Below are 23,698 nucleotides of genomic sequence, written 5' to 3'. Positions count from 1 at the left end.
TGGGGGTGGGGGGGGGGGGGGGGGGGTTAACAGCTTATAGTGTACAACTGATAAATGGTGTCCAGGGAGCCTTTGGCGAAGAAATTTTCACCATTGATGGTCCTGGTCTATCCTAAATATTTATAGAATCATGGAACATTGCTAGAGCAGCCAATAAACCATGTCTAGTTGATTGGGTAAAGTATGTGAACGAGGCCCAAATCAAGTGTATCCAAGAAACTTGGCTCACTAAATCATTTGACAATGTTGGGTTCACATCTTATTGTACTGCAGCCAGCCAATCAAATAGGAGAAGAAGGTCTTCTCGTACTGGTCTCTACCACAGTAACATTAACAGTAAGCAAAACATTTCTACTGTCGCCCTATTATCAATTGTTGCTATTAACTTCGCATGCCAAACCTGATAATATAGGAATACATTTTTATAACAATACCTCTGATTCTTCAAGGCTTGAGGTGGTTAAAGGATCTGGATTAGGTCATTGATCATTATTCCAATCCAAGGATGTCTACCTGATTTGGGCTGGTGATTTTAATGTCACTAAATGTTTTTTTCCTTCCAAACAAATGTGTGGCTGAACAGACACCAAGGGTAATGATATGGATCACTTTAAACTCTGCTCATAAACCATTTGAAGCTTAAATATAATCTAGCCTTGGCAGATTATTATAGCCCCAGTTGTGAAACTCAACCCTCAACCTTTAGTGGAAGAGGAAGTAACAGCAATATTGATCATATTCTCATCTTGAAGGGCAAAAGAATGAGACCCTACGATTATCAAGTGGAAGGAAATTGCATAAGCAACCATAACCCAGTGATATTAGTAATACAAATTAAGCTGCAACAGTTAAAATGTCAAACATTATCGCAGTATGGCAGAGTGATACCAAAATGAAATTGACAGGAGTGAACCCCTCATGATTTTTAAGTGACTTGGTAGTTAGGAATATGGATGTTTTTATGAGTGGCTTGGCTTCAGAGGAGAACTATGAGGAGATTATGGAAACCCATATAACTATCTCCAATTCCATGAACTAATTTTGGATTAGTAAGACTAAAGGGACAAAGAACAAAATATGGTTTAATCGACCTTGTACCCAGGCCCTTAATAATCTCATTAAATTATTACACTCTAATCTCGGGAGCTACAGGCTATTTGGGTCGGTAGGTCTAGATTTAAAAAGGCATAAAAAAACTTCAAAAAGAAGCATGGCAAAAAGAGTACAGGCGGCAGAGACCAAGGATAGTAGACTCTTCTGGAAGACAATAAATGCCTCATTATTTTCTAAGGGCATCGGGCCCAACCTTGGATCTTCAATAATGGTGGCAGACTGGGTGGACCATTTTGCTTCAGTTTTCTCTTCAACCAAGGCACTAGACAAAGGGATTATGACTCCTTTGGCATTACTGTCAACCTTTGTGGTCTGTACCTTGGAGGAGGTTTCGAGGACATTGAATGAAAGTCCTTTGAGGAAGTCCCCGGACCCTGATAGTGTCCGATGGACATTTACAAGTCTCTTCCTGCTGTATGGGCTCCCCTCTTAACCAAGGTTTTAAATGCAGCGGGGGCTGGATTTATACACTCATCTTGGTCATTCATTAATCGTGCCTATTTTTAATGAAAAGCACCTGGAATGACCCAAAATTTTATAGACCCATCACTATGCTTGATTCATCAGCTAAGCTATTGGGATGGGTTATTTTAGAAAGACTGGAAGTATGGGCTGAAGAAAATAATATTTTAACAAATGCCCAATATGGTATTAGGAAATGTCTTGTTGCGTTCGAACACTGCCTTCATTTGAACCTCCTGGTTTGAAAATATACTATGGCTAAAGAAGGTAGTTTACAATGCATGTAGGTGGTCTGCACACCATTTTCTCCCATTATATTCAGTTTTTACTTCGACCGAAAACTTTTGACCAATTGCGTGCAACCCAGAATTGTGCAAGCCCGAATACACTCAAATTCAGTAATGTATGTGGGGAGCGCGTGGCTACACGCTCCACTTCCAGGTGCACTGCGCATAGGGATTCCAGATCCCGCTTCGTTTTAATTAAACCATGAATCTTAACTTGACCTCTTTTCTAATCGTGCACCTCTTGGGTCGGAAAGAAATGAAATAAAAGAGTGCTGCTCTGAACTATTATGTGTATGAAGATCTTATTTTCAAAGAAGTCCGGATGGACACAAGGAAATATGAGAAGTTTCTGAAATACAGGACGATATACTTGTGGATTGGATTTGATGTGTGAAACGACAAAAGAATGAAAAATAAGTGTGAAAAACGCAGTAATAATTGAGAAGAGTTTGAATGGTTTAAAACGAAGCGGGATCTGGAATCCCTATGCGCAGTGCACCTGGAAGTGGAGCGTGTAGCCACGCGCTCCCCACATACATTAAAGAAGGTAGTTTACCTATGTGTTTCGTAGATCTTACCTGTGCATTTGTCTGGTTGACCACAATAAATTGTGGAAGTGTATGGATTTGCTAGGGTCCCCTAAGGATCTAATTTTCGCTTCTGGCATATCTGTATAGTAATTTAACATTGAAAGTACAATATGGGCCACAGGGGGAATTAACACAACAGTTAAGATAGGGAGGGGGATCCATCTCACATAGTTGATGACGCCGGGAGAGCCCTTGACCAAAACCCGGATCCTTCTAGACCTGTCCTCAGCCTTTGATGCCATCAAACATGAAAAATTGATCTCCTACAAAATAGGATGGGATTGTCGGGCCCGGTCCTACATTTATTTGCCTCCTCCCTTCACAACTGCACCAAAGGATCAAAGTTAATCGTGCCCTAGCTTCCAGTACCCCAGTCCTGATTGGAGTCCCCCAAGGTTCTACGCTCCCGCCCACTCTCTTAAATCTATTAATGGAGCATCTTGCAGTCATTCTGAACAGAGCCAACATTTAATACCACATGTATGCTGATGACACTCAATTGTACCTGAAGATCTCATCACAGGAGGACATAAAAACTTTAAATGCTGCACTTGCACAAACTCAACAATGGCTAGCCCAGAACAATCTCTTACTAAATACTCTCAAAACTGAATTTCCTATGATCACACCACCTAATCACTCAGCTCCTACCCTTGACTGAATTAAACAACCAGCTGGTCTGAATTGCGCACCTCACGTTGTAGACTCTGCTAAATCTTTAGGTGTCACCTTGGATAAACATTTAAATATACAAGCACATATCAGCGCTACTACTAGGGGAGCCAATTTCCAACCCAACACACTGAATAAAATCAAACTATTCCTCCCCCACGAAGACCTCAGGTTGGCGGTACAATCCCTGGTTATCCCTAGATTGGCAAATGGATTGGTGACCCTCGCAGGACTTCCCGATGCCAGCTTAGCTCCACTCAGTGCTACCTTGAATGCTTTAGCCAGGCTTTTAACGGAATCTAGGACATTTTATCACATTTTACCCGACCTGTTGCAGCTAAACTGGTTATCTATTGAGGCTAGAATCCGACTCAAGATTGCTTGTCTGACTCATAAAGCCATACACCACAATACCCCATACTACCTAGCAAATAAACTTGCGCTATCGGGCTCTAGCAGGAACCTCAGAAGTACATCCACCCTTCTCTTGAAAAAGTCAAGATTCAAAAAGAAAAGATCGTACAACCGTGCGTTCACCGGTCTTGGTCCGAGAATCTGGAATCTCGAACTCCTTGCCATCCGAGATCAGATAAAATCCTTCCACTACTTCCTTTAAAAAACTGGTCTAAAGACTACTAATGAACGAACGTTAATTACACTGATCATGTTTGTGTGTTTTGTTAATAACCAAATTCTTGACGTATTCTCACTGATGTTCTATACGTTTTACCTTCTTTTTGCTTTCTTGTTGGCCGAGTCCTCGATAGCTCCTTTAACTGCATCATTCGTTGATTTTTGCCTGATCCCCTTTTGTTAATATTCCTTGATGTTCACCGCACATCTTGGTTCTTTCTATTGTGTGATGTTTTACTCTGAGTGCTCTATGGCGCCTCTGTTACACCCTACTCGTTAAACTTGAATGTTGTCCCACAGGTTGTACATTCACTTACCTCCTTTATGTTTTGTATAATGGCTGAAGACAACTCTGTACAGCGCTCTGATACCTATTTGGGTCTTGTTCTCACTATAAACCTTTTCAAATAAATAAATAAATGAGGGCTGTGTCATTGCATCTTTCCTCTTCCCCTTTTATATAAAGGGTGTCAATGATAAACTACAATCCCTTGGTGCAGATACCCCCAGAGTTTGGTAGCGCTCAGCTTAATTCCAGTTCTCTTGTATGCTGATGATATGGCCCTATTGGCCTTCACTCCAAAATGTCCGCAGAATCTGATTAACACCTTTACACAACACATGGAAGCAAACAAATGTAAAATTCATTTAGGGAAACCCTTTTTAAAAAAACAAAAACTTTATTGGCATTTTGAGAATCGCATAGCATTTTTCCATAGAAGTTCACCGTAAAAATTTCCATCAATCTTCTCTCACCATCCCCACGTAAATACTGATTAACAACACGTGGCAACATCAGTAATTATCATGAAATCCAAGAAGGAGAGAGCGAGAGGGTGAGCAGAATCATATTAATCACATGCAACAAAATGTCCCAGCTAGGAACATTAAGACTAGGGAAAGCCTTTATTATGAGCTGAGGCCAAAGTAGGGAGAGGTCTAGTCCCTTTTTTTTCATGAAGGGCAACTAAAGTCAAAGCACAATTGTGTTTCAGCTTTTTAGGTATACAGGTCTCCGATGAGGGTCTGAAACACCATAGAAAGATTAGTACCTCAAATATATGAAGGAATAATGAGGATATGTTTAGATTCACCTCTAAGCTTCGTACTAAGCTGATCAAAGAGATACTGGCCTTATATGATGCTAAGTCAGTTGCCGCAGCCACATATGGGGCAGGAATTTGGAGTGTTGGGGACAATGATAAAATGCAAAAACAAGAGAATATATTTTTAAAAAGACTCTTAGCAGTACCTCACTTAATGCTGGTAACTAATATATATAAAGAACTGGAATTTTGTTTCCTATCGGATATTGACAAAGAATTTGAAATAAAATGTAAAATGCTATTCATCTGAAACACAAAGGCTTATTTATCTGTATATTGCACATCTGAAATGTAACATAGAAGTTAGGAAATTATACATTTAAATACTTTCAAATATATTTCATTTGTTATCTGATTTCTTCGGCGCGGTGTCAGCATTGCTGCAATCCATGAAAGAACATTGCAACAATATGCAAGTAACAGGAAAGGCATTGCCTTCCAAACAGAAACTATCATTCTTTAAAACTGAAAACAAAGGAACGCCTCACAATATATTGTAATGTGTAACAGGATTTGGCGCACACACACACACGAGACCTGGGATTCTGCAGAGAATCAGTAATAAAATAAATAATGTTTAGATGACTGACATTATTGAGCTGGGTTGGTTGTTAAGAGACATACCTAGCAATAGGCCAAATGAAACTGCAAGACAAGATCATATTTGCCTTTGCTTTGGAATTATTAATGCACATTGTGTACTGTACATCAAAGTAACAGATAAGTATGGCACAAAGAGGCTATCTACCCTGTTGATGCATTTGTTTGATGTGCTCTAGTATACTACATTAATGAAGGCGAAAAAGGAACAACAATTTTCAGTCAAAGAGAATGCTCAGTATCACCTGGATATAAATTATTAAACATATAAAGAAACACTGGACATTTTGTTTTGATTTTGTAAAGTATATAACATTACCTGCAGGGTTTCTCTGTTCTAGGAAGAAAGTGAATATAATTCTACCTTTTAGGTACCTTGCAACATATATTTTATAGCGAGGCAAAAATACGGGTTCTATCATTATTTATAAATGATGATAGATTGGTTTTGGTTCTTGGGGCCGAGAAAGGCGATTCCAGAAAGCGGGCGCCATGGAGAAAAAGCTCTGCCACCAAGTCTAAATTTTCAAAAGTGTGGTAAATTTGACAGGTAAAAGTTACATGAACACAACATTCTAGTTGTAATCGATCTGTAAGACACTTTTATTGATGCTATGCAGCAACAGGATCTGTGTGGCATAGGAGGAAAAAAAGAAAACAGAAGAAATAGCGAGGATGCGGCCACTCTCATTCCAATGGCGTGCACATGCGTAATGATGGTATAGGCTATATTGTTTTTTTATTAACTGATCCAGTTTGGCCGACACAAGTCAAATCTGAAAATAAAAAATGTTTTTATTGTGAAAATACTGTCAGTACTGTGGCGTGGCCCATCAATAAACAGCACCTGCTGAGCCTTTCAAACAAAATAAATACATTTTATAAAGTGATAGGTCTGCAAGTGTAGGAGAGCAATGGAGGAGCTGGTGAGAAGCAGTGTGGGGAGACAGATACAATCAAAGTAATGCTGCGTTTGGGACAAGTGTTACATAAACATATGCAGCAGGCATTGAAAGTGTAAAAATAAGAAAAAGAAAGAAAGTACCACAGTCTGAATGTGGTGAGTATATGCCTGTTAAAATAATAATCATACAAAATAACTTTACAAAAATAAAAGTATGAAATAAAAGCAAAATTTGCCCTATTATCCTTGGAGCTACACATGTGCAGAAGCAAAATGCCATTTCACATACAGTGAAGTGGCAGAACCATTACTCAGTGCTATGTATTGTGATAGGCGGAAGCAAAATGTGAAAGCCCAATGGCTGTATAAAATGCATATATTTTTTTCTTAACATTTTTAAAACATTAGGCTGGCAAAACAAAGCTGTCACTAGGTGAGACCTAAAAACATGGTTTCTGGTTTGCTTTGCAGCAGCTTTTTTAAGGTTGAGAGAGGTTCACAGTATGGAAGCAATTGTTAATGTGATGAAGGAGACAAGTCCTATAAAAAGAAATGGGGGGACTGACCAAGTAAGACACTATGCAAATGACCTCATGACGTCGTGCTATAAAAGAAATAAAATAGTGCTATTTAAATTATTTGTGTAAATACTGGGACAGACTAACTCATATGACAGTCTTAGAGTGTCTTCATTTATATACAGGGACAAAACAAAGGCAAAAGCATGCCTCTCTTAAGTACCGGTCAAGAGAAGGCAAGCTGTGTGCCTTTGTCTCCCTCTGTGGCATTTACATTTAAATGTAAGGATCCGGGGGGCGTGGCCAAGATGGCAGTGCGAGCAGACGTGCCTCGCCGAGCTCCCGCCGTTGGCCGCCGTTCTACCGCTTCTAACGCATCCCTTCTGGCCCCGGGTGGCTCCCCGGGGTGCCGGGATCCGACACCAGTGCAGCGGTGTCCCTGAGGGACGGCACCGCCGACCGGCGGTGCCTGGATCCTGCCGAATCCGAGCGGGCTTGACACAGCCCGTTGGGGCCTGTGGAGGCCGGAACGGCGAAAACGAGGCCGCGAGGGGCGGAGCCAGGCGGCCGACGCTGAAGCATCCCCAAAACAACTACACAGGGTCCTGACTCCTAACTCAGCAAGGCTGAGCCCAAATTAACTAGAAAAACAACACGAGAGCCAATGCTGAGACAAAGTTAGTCCACGAAACTGGGGGGACAATAGGGGTTTGAAATAAAGCAAAACCACCTGCTTGATTTCTTTAGAAACGTATCAAGATTTATTCTCTTTCAAAATATTTTTTGCTTTGTTTTTTATGAGTGCAAGGAGAAGCAAACAGTTTCATATATACAATCAATACAAAAGTACAAAACATGAATATTTCAGACATTCAATCAAGCATGGCCTTCCAGTCATCCACAAACATTCATACACAAAACATCATAATCAATAAACAAAAAGAAACAAGAAAATCCAGATGGAACCACGTATTTGGTCAAACATAAAATGGAGAAAATCCCTTTGGGTGATGCAATTTTTACAGTCCTTTAAGTGTATTTACACAGGGAGAGTCGTTCTCACAACAAACTCAAAGATGTTCTGTCTTTGAAACAGCAAATAAAGACCAAATACGGGAGTAGAGTGGTCGACGCGTTTCGAACCCCACTTATTAGGGGGGTTCTCCTCAGGACCAATTGGTTCTGTAAAAGTAATAAAAGAGTGCTTAGGGGGGAGTGTTCAAACACGATTACAAATGAGAGGCTCAAAATCCAGTGGGAACCACATCCTACCTTAGCCAATGGACCAAAGATTCATCAATATTCAAAAAGCAGCAGATCAAGAAGGTTAGAAAGTAGAATGCTCACAGTAGCTGAAATCAAAAAGAAATACGTGTGCGGTTTTAGAATCTAGCAATCGCTGTGCCTCATTCAAACTTAGTTGCCCTGAGCGGTGTTCTTACCTGCGCTTCATCCGGTTCAAGGCTTGCCGGAGAGTCCCTGCTTGTCCTTCGTTCTGGAGGAACGGTGTTCAATTTTCTGAAAAGAGGACGGAGGGGGGCATAAGTTATAGTAGTGAATCACACTTACACGGGGTTATCTATCTATCGCGTCAGACTGGGGACGTACCGATAGAAAACAGGCGTCTGTCCTTGTTTCCAATGTGCGAGTGACGGAAAAAATCGCTGCTGGTTGGGAGTGCAACTTCCTGTTAAATAGCCCCATGTAATTCTGGGACTTGTAGTTTTTGGATTCCGCCGGGAACTACAAATTGGAAAAATTGGAAAAATGCCAAAGATATCTTAGACTGGGCCAAATTTAGCTGGTATTTCTATAAATTTCAGCAATCTCATTTAGGCCTTTGGACGCTGTGTTGAATTTCATAATGAGTAAAGCCTCACGTTGGGACAATCTCGCGTCCACGTCTCCTCCTCTCGGATCTTTCTCAATTTTTGAGAGTACTGTCCATTTCAGGTCAGATTGCTCATGTTTCATCCTAGACCAATGGTTGACCAGTGGGGCATTTTCAACCCCTTTCCTGATCCTGGATTTGTGCTGGGTGATCCTGTTTCGGACTTCCTGTGTAGTTTTCCCTATATACACCAAAGGGCACGGGCAAACAATGGCGTAAACTACATTTTTGCTTTTGCAATTTGTAAACGTTTCATGTTTCCAATAGATGTTATTAATACTGAAAACAGATTCTTCAATTGTCTCATTGCAGCAAGTGCACGTTCCGCACTTGTGGTGGCCCTTGGTTGGTGGGAGTCCGAATAGGCTTTGCAAAGTTGGTGCTTTGGTTGTGGGGAGGGCAGCTCTGACTACATGATTGGCTATGCTCTTTTCTTTTTTGTAAGCGAACAGAGGGGGGGAAACAAAATCCTCATGGAGACCTTTGAGTAAATGCCAATTAGATAGAATCAGTTTTTTGTATGGGTTGGCTGCTGGGCAGAATGTGGTAACGCAGACAAGTCTTTTGAGATCTTTTTTGGCTCTCTTTTCCAATAGGGTCTCTCTAGGAGTCCACCAGGCTCTTTTGAGAGAGTTCCTCAAAAGTTTTTTGGGGTAACCCCTTTGCATGAGACGTTCTCTAAGCTCTCCGGCATGTTTGAAGTATTCCTCCTTATTTGAACAGTTACGACGAATTCGTAAGAATTGTCCGTAAGGAAGGTTCTGTATCAAATTGCGTGGATGGTTGCTGGTGTAATGTAACGCCTTGTTTCTATCCGATGGTTTTCGAAATAGGGTAGTTGTGAGTCCCTGTGTTGTAGATTCCACTTTAACGTCCAAAAATGTTATGGACTCATTGGAGGCTGTGGCTGAAAATTGAATATCAATGGTTCTTGAGTTCAGCCATTCGATGAATTGACTCAATTCTTCCTGGTTGCCAGTCCAGGTCAGGAACACGTCATCGATATACCGCATATAATTGGTGATGCGGGAGCTGTAGGGATTGTTGTTGTATATGAATTTCTCTTCATATAATCCCATAAACATTATGGCCAGCTCTGGGGCAAAGGGGCAGCCCATAGCTACCCCTTTGGTTTGGAAGAAAAACTCAGAGTCGAATGTGAAAAAGTTCTTCTGTAGTGCAAATCGGGATAAATCCAGTATAAATTCAGTGGGGACCCTTACTGGTCTTTCTCGACTATTCAAGAAATAAGTCATGGTTTCCAGAGCCTGATCTTGAGGTATTTGTGTGTACAACGACACAACGTCAAGGGTAACCAATAACTGGGTACTACGGTCGAAGGTAGTGTTGGTTAGTCGATTTAGAAATGCGGTGGTGTCTTGCAAATGGGCTGGAATCATATCGATAAATGGTTTAAGGAAAAAGTCGATATATTTAGCCACCGGTTCAAAGAGAGAGTCGCAACCCGATATTATCGGGCGGCCTGGTGGATTATGCTCATCTTTGTGCAATTTTGGAAGGGCATAGAATACCGGAGTTCGAGGGTTCTTATTCTGTAGGAATGATAATTCCTTGGGTCCAACAAATCCTTCGTCAAAGCCTTTTTGGATGACTTCAAACAATTGGTTTCTAATTTCCACAGTGGGGTCCTTACCTATCCGTCTGTAACAGGCTTGGTCATTTAATTGACGATGAACCTCTTGTTTGTATTTATTCACGTCCCAAATGACGATCGCTCCGCCTTTATCGGCCTGTTTGACCACAATTGTTTCATCTTTCTTGATTGACAAAAGTGCATCTCTCTCAGTCTTAGATATATTGTACTTCACAAAGGTTTTCCTTTTTTCCAAGTCTGAGATTCCAGATAGTATGGTGTTTTCAAATGTTATAACTTCCTTTGGGATCTTCGGGCCTTTGGGGCAAAATGTAGATTTCCTTTTTAAACCTGTGACTTCCTCTAGTTGTTCTTCATTAGAGTCTTGGAAAAATGTTTTGAGCCGTATTTTACGGCAAAATTCAAGCGTCTCAAGTTTCATTTTGACGTAATCCGTAGGGCGTGATGGAACGAAGTTAAGGCCTTTGGTGAGTATAGATCTTTCAGCAGATGACAGAATTCTGTCAGAGAGATTGAAAATCGGAGAAGTGGTTAATTCTTGTAGAATTTCTGACGTGTCCTCATTTCCCATGGTTGAGGTGCTCACGTTCGGCCCCGGGGTTTCGGTTGGCCCCGTCCTAAAAAAGGCTGCTGGTTTTGCTGCTGTTGTTGGTATTGTCCCTGTCGGTTATCGTTCCTATTCTGGAATTGTCTATTGGAATTATCAGGTTCACTTCCCGATGAAGAGGATGTGTCAGAGAAGGTGAGGTATTTCTGGCGTGACCTTCCCTGATTGTCCTGTAGATACCGTCGTGAGTCCGCTCGGGTATAAAAGTCCTTATTTAAATAAGGATAGATGGATTCTAGCGAAAAACTCTTTTTATCAACTTCAAATTTGTTGTTTTTTTGAGTGACAGTAAAGTCTTTAAATTCCAGGATCTCTTTCTCTATCTTCTCCAAAAGGGTTTTAGAGTCCGAGATGAGTTGGTTGTTTTCGATTTCCCTCTGTAGGGCGGCAATTTCCTCCAGTTCTTTCTGGGAAATCCTATGTGCTGCTTCGATGGTAAGGACCATAAGGTCCCGACTGCATTTAGTCTCGATTCCACTGAATCCTTTTTTGTATTCCGGGTCGTCCGTGAAAACAACTGGAATGTGTCTGATGACTAGTCCTGATGGAATTGTTCCTGCACGAAGGTGCTGGAGTAAAAAATGGCCGTGAAGATCCGTGCGGATCTGTTTTTTGCGGAGGCGGGTTAATTTGTCCGACTCGTTCTGTGTGTTGGCAGTGAGGCTAAGGGATGCAGAAGCAAACACTGGGGGGTCTCTCATTAGATTTCGTATGTGCTCCTCGCTAAAAGCAAGCGTGTCTTCTTCAGCCATACCAAGTGCGCCCAAACAGAAATAATAAGTGAAAGTGAAAACTTAGAAGAAAAAGATCGAAGAATAGAGTGAAACAATCAAATATGACCTCACACTACTGTCCCAAAACTGGGCATAACAAAACAGTTCAAACAACAATTACCCTGTGGCAGGAAAAACCTGCCCAACAGGACCTCGCGAGCACTTGCCCGCAAATAAGCCAAAACAACTACACAGGGTCCTGACTCCTAACTCAGCAAGGCTGAGCCCAAATTAACTAGAAAAACAACACGAGAGCCAATGCTGAGACAAAGTTAGTCCACGAAACTGGGGGGACAATAGGGGTTTGAAATAAAGCAAAACCACCTGCTTGATTTCTTTAGAAACGTATCAAGATTTATTCTCTTTCAAAATATTTTTTGCTTTGTTTTTTATGAGTGCAAGGAGAAGCAAACAGTTTCATATATACAATCAATACAAAAGTACAAAACATGAATATTTCAGACATTCAATCAAGCATGGCCTTCCAGTCATCCACAAACATTCATACACAAAACATCATAATCAATAAACAAAAAGAAACAAGAAAATCCAGATGGAACCACGTATTTGGTCAAACATAAAATGGAGAAAATCCCTTTGGGTGATGCAATTTTTACAGTCCTTTAAGTGTATTTACACAGGGAGAGTCGTTCTCACAACAAACTCAAAGATGTTCTGTCTTTGAAACAGCAAATAAAGACCAAATACGGGAGTAGAGTGGTCGACGCGTTTCGAACCCCACTTATTAGGGGGGTTCTCCTCAGGACCAATTGGTTCTGTAAAAGTAATAAAAGAGTGCTTAGGGGGGAGTGTTCAAACACGATTACAAATGAGAGGCTCAAAATCCAGTGGGAACCACATCCTACCTTAGCCAATGGACCAAAGATTCATCAATATTCAAAAAGCAGCAGATCAAGAAGGTTAGAAAGTAGAATGCTCACAGTAGCTGAAATCAAAAAGAAATACGTGTGCGGTTTTAGAATCTAGCAATCGCTGTGCCTCATTCAAACTTAGTTGCCCTGAGCGGTGTTCTTACCTGCGCTTCATCCGGTTCAAGGCTTGCCGGAGAGTCCCTGCTTGTCCTTCGTTCTGGAGGAACGGTGTTCAATTTTCTGAAAAGAGGACGGAGGGGGGCATAAGTTATAGTAGTGAATCACACTTACACGGGGTTATCTATCTATCGCGTCAGACTGGGGACGTACCGATAGAAAACAGGCGTCTGTCCTTGTTTCCAATGTGCGAGTGACGGCCTTGACACAGCCCGTTGGGGCCTGTGGAGGCCGGAACGGCGAAAACGAGGCCGCGAGGGGCGGAGCCAGGCGGCCGACGCTGAAGCATCCCCGGCGGGCAGTGGCAGGTCCGACCCGCGCGGCTGTGCGCGAGGCCCCCGCGGCTCCTCGGCGGGAGCTTCTGCGGACCTGCTGTCCTCTCCTAGCGACACTGCCGGAATTCCTGGGCCGCGAGCAGAGCTGCTAGTGAGCGGCGGCGGGGAGAGGTACAGCGGCATATGCGACCGGCAGGAGGTCAGAGGTGAGGAGAGAGGGGTGACCGGACGACCCCCCCTACGACACACCAGTTAGAGACTGTAGCATGGGGGCAGCCGGGGGGAGCTAGTGACAGCGCCGGCAGCCCCTACGCGGTGCACCGCGCCTGGAGCCCTCCTCGATCCCGGCCGTGGTTGACTGTCTCTACGGGCCGCCATTTTGTGGGATGAGTGGCTGCAGCCCGTGAAGCGCCCTCGCTGGGCCTACCCCTTTGCTTCCCCCTATTTGGGGCAACGCACCACCCCTGCAGCCTCGCTCCTACCATTCAGCGCGCACAAGAGCAGGGTGCGGAGCCTTGTACCCGCTCGATCCCCGGGAACTGAAGGTGTGCGGGAGGGCCCCCCGTATGCACAGCGGATGGTAGCGGGCCAGCGGAGGCAGTGTGGAGACTCCACGATGGAGCGGTTACCTTGGTGGCCCCCGCGCGCACTGCACTGTCCTTCACCTGGGTGGTGGTCGGCTGCCTCCTGGCCTCCCGGGTTTTGCGAGCCGTGGGCCGCCATTTTGTGACTTGGCCCGGTCCTGCACCCTGCCCTCCCACACGGGCCGTATTGCCCAGGGCTGGACACTGAACGCCATCTCTGGGGGTGGGGGTGGGGGGGGGGGGGGGGGGGGGGGAAGACCCGTGCGCCCCTCGGCTGACTGACTGGCCTGTTGGGGGGAGCCGGCGCTTCGTACCCCTGGAAGCAAGAACACGTAACAATGAGGGACCCCACGACAGCCCGCTGGGGCTGGTCTCTTCATCCCTACTATAAAGGACTTAGATATTGGAGCCGCGACGTACTGTCGGCCCAGTCTGCCCTGCCCCGCCCTGTTCTGTTGGCGGGCCTGGGGGGTATGGCTGCTGGCAGAGTGCGCAAAGACAGGACCATTAAGGACTTACTCACTCTTGCCATTATGGGGAAGAAAACCGACCTTCCCTCTGCTGGACCCCAGGCGGTGCCCGCCAAGTCAGTAGCTGGCTCGCCGGGCAAAAGCCCCCAAAGCACAGATGAGCCTGTCACCAGGTCCTTCTTGGAGTCTCTGTTTAGCGGCCTAAGGGAGGATCTCCAACTCCTTAAGACGGAACTGAAGGGAGAGATTCGGGAGCTGCGGCGGGACACGGACGCCATTGGTGAGCGGGTGGCAGACCTCGAGACGAAGAGCGATAGCAGGGATGTCGAGATGGAAGCGCTCCAGCAAGAAATCATCCGCATTCACGACCAACAAGTTGTCTTGTAATCGCATGTTGAAGACTTAGAGAATCGTTCTCGAAGGGATAACATCCGAATCCGAGGGGTGAAGCCTACCCCAGACACAGCGGACCTCTTCCAGTTCACACAAGGCCTCTTCAACCACATTCTGGGCCGGCCGGCTGACTCCGTTATAAATCTGGACAGAGCACATCGGACGGGGCCACCCAGGGCATCTGGTGCCCTGCCAGCAGATATCTTGGTGTGCGTCCAGGACTTTCGCACCAAAGAGGAGATCCTAAACAAAGCGCGACAGCTAGGCCCCATCACATATGGCGACCACTCACCAACGCTCTTTCAGGACCTAGCCGCCATCACCCTGGAAAAACGCAGGTCGTTCAGGCCGGTCACTGCTGAACTGAGGCGCCTTGCTATCACATATAGTTGGGGACAACCGTTCCGCCTAGTGTTTAAATGGGACAATAAAGTGCACCAGCTGCGGTCCCTCGCTGATGCTTGACGGTTGTTGGGCATTGAGGAACCCGAGTCGGAGGGAGGCTCGCAACCTGGGAACGGCCCGGAGACTGGCTCTACTAGCCGATGGCGGCAGCAGAGACGGCGGCGCAGGCCGCGTCGCCCACCCCAGGAGGAGATCCAAGAAGGTCAGAGAGCGGCAGTTTAGACGGCGGCACTGGAGCTGGCAGCAACGGATAACGGCTGACGGGCGGGAGCCAGGGGCCCGGGACCCCTCGGGCTGGACATGGATTGCTTCGGCGGTCGGCAGCGGGAGGGAACTCGATGGAGCCGGACACATTCCCCTGCTTTTTCCACTCATCTGTGAAAGATGAGCGACAGTATTGTACTTTTGTGGCACTATGTTTGGTGGTTCTCAATTCGGGGGTGTTGGGGGGGTGGAGGGGAGAGGAGGGGAGAGGGGGGAGGGAGCATGGGGGTTTGAAAGAGGGTGGGGTAGGGGTAGTTCATTATCATGGGTTGGCGAGGGAGGAGTTCCAGGTCCAGGGAGTACTACAGAGTTGGGTCGTTCGGTATCCTGGGTTGCAGGTGTCTGATCACGGCGGGATATGGCTCAACGTGATGGGGGAGCCCGATTAGCGCGAGGCTGGGTGCACTGAAGGCCGACATGAGAGCTCAGAGCGGGCGGTGCGGACGATGACTTATGGCCTCCACTGAAGTACGCATCCTCTCGCTAAATGTGCAGGGTCTCAACAACCCTATCAAGCGAAGGGCGGTACTGTCCTGCCTGGAGCACACACAGGCGGACATCTGTCTCCTCCAGGAGACGCACTTATTACAGAAAGACTGCATGAGAATGAGGGCTCACAACTTTCCGCACCAGTTCTTCTCGTCCACACCTCATAAGAAAGCTGGGGTTGAAATATTGGTCGCGAGGAAGTTCCGGAGGAAGGTTCTTAGACAGGGAGCGGAGATAAAGGGGAGACTCTTATCATACCACTTTTCCTTGGGGGGCTCAGAATTCACGCTTTGCTCCGTCTATGCTCCTAACGAGGGACAAGAAAAATTCTTTCATGATGCGCTTAGCTTGTTGGCGGCTTCTGCAGACAGACATGTCCTAATGGAGGGTGACCTTAACCTGGTGTTTGACACCACTTTAGATAGGTCAGCGCAGCGCTCTACACAGGCCGGGTCTCTGTCAGAAGGGGGGCTAGCGAGACTGCGGGAGCTGGGTATGGTGGATCTCTGGCGCAGCTTCCATCCTGGCATCAGGGCTTACTCATATTTTTCAAGCGCGCATCGCACATATGCCAGGCTAGACTACTTCTTGGCCTCCTCCTCCTTGCAAGCGCTGACATCCACAGTAGAGATAGGCGTAGCTTCCCTCTCAGGCCATGCTCCCCTGCTGGCGACTTTCCTTCTCCCTCCAGCACAGCGGCCCTCACGGTGCTGGCGCCTCAGAGACACGCTGTTGCACCGCAGGGAAATCCCGGAGAAAATAATAGGCGCGATACAAGATTACCTGCTACACAACAACACTACAGACACCTCCCCGACAATACACTGGGCGGCGCTAAAAGCGGTCCTGAGAGGTGAATTCATAGCCTTATCCGCAGCGGAGAATAGGGCGCGGGCGGAGAAAAGGGACGAACTGACACAAAAAGTCAGGGAACTGGAGGGCATGCACCAACGGACTTGCGCCCCGAGGATCTGGATGCAATTGACCCTGGCTCGAAAACAGTTGAGCGCGCTGGACCAGGATAGGGCGGAATTCGCGGCACTAAGGGTACGCCACATGTACTACATGGGGGGGAATCGATGCGGGCGCCTCCTGGGGCGAGCACTCAGGGAGAAGCACCAGGGTCAAGCGGTAAAGGAAATCAGAACACCTGGCGGACGCCTAGTTACAGAAGATAGGGAGATCGCGACCGCCTTCAGTGATTTTTACACCTCGCTGTACTCGGGGGCCACGTTGGAAGGGGAGGTGGGCGACATCTTTCTGGACACTGCCCAGCTCCCGGCACTCACTACAGATCAGGCAGCGGCCCTGGAGGGTGACATCAGACCCGAGGAGGTCATATCGGCCATTGCCAGGCTCAAGTTGGGGAAAGCCCCGGGACCGGACGGCTTCACAGCCCTCTTTTATAAGAAATTCTGTGCGCAAGTGGTGCCGCTGCTTACCACCCTGTTCAATCATCTCTCAGAACCCGGAGCGATCACGGAGGACTTATTAGATGCTACCATCTCCGTGATCCCTAAACCAGGGAAAGACCATTCGAGATGCGATGCATATCAGCCCATCTCGCTGCTCAATATAGATTTGAAACTATACACGAGCATCCTTGCCGCGAGACTCGGCCCACTGATGCCGAGACTGATTGACCCTGACCAGACGGGATTTATCTCGGAACGTCAAACCATTGACAACACCAAACGGGCGCTGCATCTCATAGAAAAAGCCACGCGCACAGAGGGGGAATACATGTTCTTATTCATCGACGCGGAAAAGGCCTTCGACCGCGTCCACTGGCCGTACCTAGAGCGGGTCCTGGCGCGGGCCGGCCTGGGTGATCGTTTCCGCGCTTGGGTGCTCAATTGCTACTCGAGGCCCTCTGCAACGGTTCGAGTCAATGGATGTTCATCACCCCGTTTCCCCATAGAACGTGGCACGAGGCAGGGGTGTCAACTCTCCCCCTTGTTATTTGCCTTATATATGGAGCCCCTGGCACAAACGATAAGACTTGACCCGGGGATTAGCGGAATCAAGATGGGAGCCTTTGAACATACTATCAGTTTATATGCAGACGATGTTCTGTTATCCCTCTCCTCCCCCCGTGCATCACTTCCGGCCTGTGTGGCAGTTTTGGATGCCTTCGCTGAGGTGTCTGGTTTTAAAGTTAACCTCAACAAATCTGTAGCACTTGACCTCTCCTTGGCAGCATCCACAAGGGTGCACTTGCAGGGTCTTATTTGGGTATTCAACTAGCCTCTACACTACAAAGCACGGTCCGCCTTAATTACACGAAACTTAGGCAGACGATTCGTTCGGAGCTCGGCCGATGGAAGCACCTTCCGTAGTCATGGCTCGGTAAGGTGGCAGCGGTCAAAATGACAATTCTACCGCAGATCTTGTATTTATTCAGGGCTATCCCTATGAGACCGCCGGACGGTTGGATTCGTCAAATCCAAGCTGAACTAGCCCAATTCATATGGAATGGACGGCGCCCGCGCATGAAGCTGTGCCTGGCAACATTGCCTCCTGAACACGGAGGATTGGGCCTTCCGGATCTGCTACTATACTACCAGGCGGCGCAGTTGAGGACACTCTTGGAGTGGAGTAAATGGGAGTCGGAGAAGCATTGGCTCTTCCAAGACCAAGCAGTGGCGGGTCGCACTTTGCAGGAGGTCCCTTTCCTGCGGCGGCAGCATCGACCCCATAATCTCTATGCCTCCTTCATCACGAGAACGCCTCTGGAGGAGTGGGATCGGGTGCGCATACCACATGACTTAACATCCTTCCCGTCCCCACTGACGCCTCTGGTATCTAACCCGGATTTTAGTCCTGGCATGGATGGAGTGGCATTCGCAAAATGGGGGGCCGCGGGTTGTAAGGTGCTGTCCCATATATAAGCTAAGGAGGGGGTCATCCCCTTTGATGCCTTTCGCCGGAAATTTGGCTTGCCGGAGGGGGAACGGCTACGTTACCTCCAAGTACGTCACTGGGCACTCCATCCCACAGTTAGAGCCGGGGCTGACCGTAGACTCAGCGAATATGAGTATTGGCTCCTTTCGAGGAAATCTGACCGCAACTTAATATCGGACCTTTATTGCATGCTGTTAGGCAGGTACACGCACATTCACAACGCGGGGAGAGCACGATGGGAGAGGGACCTTGGGCGCGAGCTGAGTAATAAGGAGTGGGAGGGCATTTGTTATAGGGCCTGTCATTCTGCCCACCACATGGGCTTAACAGACACTCTCACTTAAATTGCCACGTACTGGTATTATACCCCTGAAAAACTACACGAGATGGACCACACACGAGACACTCTGCTGGCGGGGATGTGGGGAAAGGGGTACACTAGTACACCTATTGTGGGATTGTTCTCACCTACAGGGGTATTGGACACAGGTGCTAGACGAGGATGACCTCTATTTAGACACTACCATCCCGAGGTTCCCTGCTTATGTGCTGCTGGGCTCCCCCAAAGCCATCACCTACCCGCTGCGCTCCCATAGAGAAAGATTGTTTGAAAGCCATATCCCTGGGATCGGCGACGCAGAATATTCTCACTCATTGGCGCACTACGCATGTCCCTACTTTTCAGGGCTGGTTGCACCGTCTCTGGCACGTCTTGGGTATAGAGAAATTGTCCCTGATTGCCAAAGGGGAGGGAGACAAGTACCCAGAATTATGGCAACCCTTCTTGACGCTCTTAGCTTCTGAATTCAGGGAGGTGACCTGCCCTAGATACTTACGCCTACTCCGGCTATCCCAGCCTGATGTCAGACAACCTGAGAGATCACTACTTGGTGGTAGAAAATTGGACCTGGAACTGGGGAGGGGGGTGGGTAGGATGGGGGGTGGTGGGCTTGGGGTCATTCAGTTTGGTTACTGTTCCTTTTCCCTTTTCTGGACGCTGTTACATAGCTTCGAAGCGGACCCGGTCCCTGAAGCCATTACCTTGAGGTGTCGCTCCATTGCTCCGAGCCACCGTCAATGGTATATGGGAAGCCTTCTGTTGACACTTGGACCCATCTCCGGGGTCTGCAAAGCACGATTATCTATGCAACTCACCCTCCCTTTTTCTAGTTTATACTGGATGGCCCCTTAACTTCGGCCCAGCTGGAGGTGAAAAAAGGCTGCCTGCACGTTGCTGCTGGGAATGCAAAGCAGGTAATGTGCAGGTGCGGCTGAATGTGTCCCGGTATCTGAAAATTACACCGGGACTAGTTCAGCATATTTCTGTGGGGCCCAACTTCGTGGCAGGGGGGATGGCGACCACCCTGTGAAAAGAGTGGGAGGACGCTGTGTACCTGCATGTACCCCTGACTCGAGCCCTGATGTGATGTAAGCACACATTGACTCACTTTAACATTGAAAGAGAGTGCAACTTCCTACTGCGAGCAGTGAGCATTTATGTAAAAGTTGTGAACACCACCAATACCGTCATCTTGCAGCCCAAAGGTGATAAGTGCAGCGTATTGCTGTGGCACAAAGTGAAAAATGAAAAAGATATAAGATAAGAGTTAAACATGGAAAAGCAACCAATGGCCTGTCCCTCTGCCTAGGATTATATGGAGATTCAACTAGAGGTGTTGGCGGAGGTACCCAGAAACTAAAGAAAAAAGCTGCAGACTGTCCAGAATGATTCTGCCATACTTATCGTGAACATCCCATACCGCAACCACATCACCGGCCACTGAGAGACCTTCACTGGCTACCTGTCAACAAGAGAATCACCTTCAAGCTGCTCACACACACCTACAGAGCCCTCCACAACGTCGACCTGCATACCTCAACAACCGAGTCTCCTACACTCCCACCACATATCTCTGCCCCACTGGAACTGGCCTTGACCACCGTCCCATGGATCCACAAGACCACCGCTGGAGGAAGATCCTTATCCTACCTCGCTGCGAAGTCCTGGAACTCCCTGCCTCTGCACCTCAGGCAATCACCATCGCTGCTGCAATTCAGGAAGGAGCTAAAGACCTGGCTCTTCGACTGAACTGCAGACCCAGCGCCTTGAGACCTTCACGACTGAGTAGTCGTGCTTTATATGACTCTGATTTATTGATCACTTGAGGAAGATGTCCTTATATAAAAAAAAAAGTCCTGTGATAAGATTGGTAGTACTAATCTCTACAGTAAGCAGTTTGGAACTAGGCACTGAGGCTGTAATTGGAGACATGAGGAGTGTTTTGAAGAGTTCTTGCTGTGAGGCCCATTTCATTACATGTTAATTGCAGTGATTTACAGCATTGTCTTCAGCTGGTTTATGATGGAAAGCCAAGGGGAAACCTCTGTACTTATCAGCTATTTATACATCAAAAGGAATGTTGCTGGCTGCTGTAGTTGAGCTCTTCTGCCTTTTGGTTGTTTTCTGCAAGAGCATCAGGAAAAATTACAGCATGTAGGAAAAGTGGTGAAAAAGCTGAATTTAAAGTCAAAGTCAAAGAATTTATATAGCGCGCTACATACCCAGAGGGTCTCAAGGCGCTTGAGGAGGGGTGGGGAATTATTTGTCAAATATCCACGTTTTAAGTTGCTTTCTGAATGCTAGGTGGTTCTGAGTAAGGCGAAGGTGAGTGGGAAGTGATTTCCAGGTTTTAGCTGCCAGGTAGGAGAAGGATCTACCTCCCATGGTGGTTTTGTTGATGCGGGGTACAGTGGCAAGGGCCTGGTTGGCTGATCGTAGCTGGCGGGAGGGGGTGTAGAAGGACAGTCGTGTGTTGAGGCATTCTGGTCCGATTTCGTAGAGTGCTTTGTGTGCGTGGGTTAGGAGCCGGAAAGTGATCCTCTTATTGACGGGAAGCCAGTGAAGGTTTTTCAGGTGATCAGAGATATGTTCTTTTCGCGGGATGTCTAATATGAGCCTGGCTGAGGCGTTTTGGATTCGTTGGAGTTTTTTCTGGAGTTTAGCTGTGGTACCGGCGTAGAGGGTGTTTCCATAGTCCAGTCGGCTCGTGACCAGAGCGTGGGTGATCGTTTTCCTAGTTTCGGTGGGGATCCAACGAAATGTTTTTTTGAGCATGCGAAGAATGTTGAAGCAAGATGACGAGACGGCGTTGACTTGTCTGTTCATCGAAAGTGAGGAATCCAGGATGACGCCCAGGTTCCGTGCGTGGTCAGTCGGGATGGGTGCTTTTCCAAGGGCTTGTGGCCACCAGGAGTCGTCCCATGCAGAGGGGGAGGTGCCTAAGATAAGGACTTCTGTTTTATCTGAGTTCAGTTTTAGACGGCTGTGTTTCATCCATTCAGCTACTTCTTTCATTCCTTCATGCAAGTTGGTTTTGGCGGTGTTCGGGTCTTTGGTGAGTGAGAGGATCAGTTGAGTGTCATCAGCGTAGGAGATGATGTTGAGGTTGTGTTGGCGTGCGATGGTCGCGAGGGGGCTCATGTATACGTTGAAGAGGGTGGGGCTGAGTGAGGATCCCTGTGGTACGCCGCAGATGACTTCAGTGGCCTCTGACTTGAATGGTGGAAGGCGGACTCTCTGAGTTCTTCCGGTGAGGAACGAGGTGATCCATTCCAGTGCTTTTCCTTGGATTCCGATGTTTCTTAGGCGTTGTAGAAGGGTGCTATGGCAGACTGTGTCGAAGGCTGCGGAGAGGTCGAGGAGGATGAGGGCGACTGTGTCTCCATTGTCCAGTAGAGTTCGAATGTCGTCTGTTGCTGCGATGAGGGCGGTCTCAGTGCTGTGTTTTGCTCGGAAGCCGGACTGTGAGGAGTCTAGGGATTTGTTGGCTTCGAGGAAGGCGGCGAGCTGGTTGTTGACTGCTTTCTCGATGACTTTGGCCGGGAATGGAAGGAGCGAGATGGGGCGGTAGTTTTTGGGTTCGGTGGGGTCCGCTGTGGGTTTTTTCAGAAGGGCGCTAAGTTCTGCGTGTTTCCAGCTTTCCGGGAAGGTGGCGGATTTGAAGGAGCAGTTGATGACGTCTCGGAGGTGCGGTGCTATGATGGAGTCTGCTTTGTTGAAGATGTGGTGAGGACAAGGGTCTGTGGGGGATCCTGAGTGGATGGAGTTCATCAGGCGGATGGTGTCCTCAGTGGAGATAGGGTTCCAGTCATTAAGGGTGTTCGCGGGGGGTGCAGGTCCGGTAGATGGTTGGGAGAGTTGGTCTCCGGGTTGGTTGTCGAAGCTGTTGTGGATATCTGCAATTTTGTTGTGGAAGAATGAGGCTAGTGAGTCGCAGAGTGCTTGAGAGGGGGTGATGTCGTTAGAGTTGGCCGAGGGATTGGTAAATTCCTTGACGATGTTGAAAAGTTCCTTGCTGTTGTGGGCGTTGTTATCTAGTCGTTCCTTGAAGGCGGTTTTCTTGGCCTTTCGGATCAGTTGGTGGTGTATGCGGGTGGCGTTTTTGAAGGCGTCCTTGGTGCTGGTGGTTGGGTTTTTTTTCCAGGCCTTCTCATGGGAGCGGCAAAGTTTCTTGGATTTCTTAAGATCATCGTTGAACCATGAGGCCTTCTTGCTGCCAGGTTTGTTTTGTCGCTTTTTCAGTGGTGCTAGGATGTCGGCGCTGTTGGATAACCAAAGGGAGAGGTTGGAGGCGGCTTGGTCGGGGTTAGAGGAGTGGGCTGGGGGGTTTAGAAGAAGCGAAGAGGAGATCTGGTCGATGGTGATTTTGTTCCAGTTTCTTTGCAGAGTTGGTTGGGGGAGGTTGTTGGGTTTGGGTTTGTTGTAGGTAAAGTGAACGCAGCTGTGGTCAGTCCAGAGGAGAGCCGTAGTGTGGCTGAAGGAAACATGATTGCTGGAGGTGAAGATAGGGTCGAGAGTGTGACCTGCGATGTGGGTGGGGGAAGAGACCAGTTGTCTAAGTCCGAGGTTGGCGAGGTTGTCCAGAAGGGTGGTGGAGTTGCGGTCGTTGTTTTTTTTCAAGGTGAAAGTTGAGGTCTCCCAGGAGGATGTAATCTTTGGAGGGGAGTGCGTGTGGAGTGATGAAGTCCGTGATGTCCTCACTAAATGGTGCGCGGGGTCCTGGTGGTCTGTAAAGGAGGGTGCCTCTGAGTGTG

The 23,698-nt window shown here is 47.4% G+C and overlaps 1 long non-coding RNA gene across 1 annotated transcript; it reads left to right on the top strand.

Moving 5' to 3' along the window:
- Positions 1–303: 303 nt before the first annotated feature.
- Positions 304–4,177, top strand: LOC147729880 (uncharacterized). Its single transcript, XR_015308352.1, has 2 exons — positions 304–1,842; positions 2,410–4,177. It is a non-coding gene; the product is annotated as an uncharacterized LOC147729880 (long non-coding RNA).
- Positions 4,178–23,698: the final 19,521 nt, after the last annotated feature.

Source organism: Lissotriton vulgaris, chromosome 2_1 (assembly GCF_964263255.1).
Source record: "Lissotriton vulgaris chromosome 2_1, aLisVul1.2, whole genome shotgun sequence".
Classification (NCBI taxonomy): Eukaryota; Metazoa; Chordata; class Amphibia; order Caudata; family Salamandridae; genus Lissotriton; species Lissotriton vulgaris.
This window is presented reverse-complemented; position numbering and strand designations above follow the sequence as displayed.